At 38.2% G+C, this 918-nt stretch overlaps 1 non-coding gene across 1 annotated transcript; it reads left to right on the top strand.

Moving 5' to 3' along the window:
* Positions 1-73, top strand: TRNAK-CUU. Its single transcript has one exon. It is a non-coding gene; the product is annotated as a tRNA-Lys (tRNA).
* The last annotated feature ends 845 nt before the right edge of the window (positions 74-918 follow it).

Genomic DNA, 918 nt, shown 5'->3' with positions numbered 1-918 from the left:
GTCTGGCTGGCTCAGTCGGAAGAGCATGAGACTCTTGATCTCGGGGTTGTGGGTTCAAGCCCCATGTTGGACATAGAGATTACTTAAACAAATTTAAAAAAAAAAAAGAAAGAAAGAAATTAACATTTGAGCAAAGACTTGTGGGAGCTGAGAGAGTTAGTCTCACGGATACCAGAAAGAAGATTGTGTAAAATAGAAAAAAAGAGTTTGGGATTTTTTTAAAAAGGAGGTTAATTTTGTTTTTAATTAGTGAAGGAAAAAAATGTAAGCAGTCAAATTTGAGTCATTGATTGAGTCAAAACAGTTTGTTTCCCTGCCTGCGACGCCTTCTTTCCAATTCTAAGCAGACTGTGATGCTGCGGGTACAAGATAAATGTGAAATCAGAAGAATGATTCTAACAGTCCTGATCTTTTCGCCCTTTCTGAGAGAAAATTGGCTCCTCCTTCTTATTGGAGAGGAATCCCATCTGCCTTGCTATCCCACCCACAAAGAATTTGACTGCATGTGTGACAAATACTTAAAGGAAAAATTAAACTTTTAGTAGTAAATAGCAATTCAAAAATAGGTTTCTCGAAAGAGAATTTGCTAGTTAATGGAAGTGCTGGCTGGAGTAGACTGAGAACTCCTGATCTGATTTCTAAAACTCCGCTGTAGTAAATGTATAAAAATGCAGCGTTGTTTCTCTGCTCTTTATTTGGGAGACAAAGGGAGCTGGGATTCTTTCCTTTCTAATTCGAACCGCGTAAAGCAGAGTCTTAAGACTTGGGCAAAGATTTCTCAAAGTACAATTTTCCTCTGTGACAAAAGATTTCTTCCTTTTTGCATCTTGTCAAACATAATCACTCACAGATAAAGTCAATTTGCTCTTTTGCCTCCGTGTTGGGCTGTTTCCTTTTGCCCGCTGACTAACGTTTTCG

This window comes from Mustela putorius, unplaced genomic scaffold, assembly GCF_011764305.1.
Source record: "Mustela putorius furo isolate JIRA1106 unplaced genomic scaffold, ASM1176430v1.1 tig00003853_pilon_pilon_pilon, whole genome shotgun sequence".
Classification (NCBI taxonomy): domain Eukaryota; kingdom Metazoa; phylum Chordata; class Mammalia; order Carnivora; family Mustelidae; genus Mustela; species Mustela putorius.
This window is presented reverse-complemented; position numbering and strand designations above follow the sequence as displayed.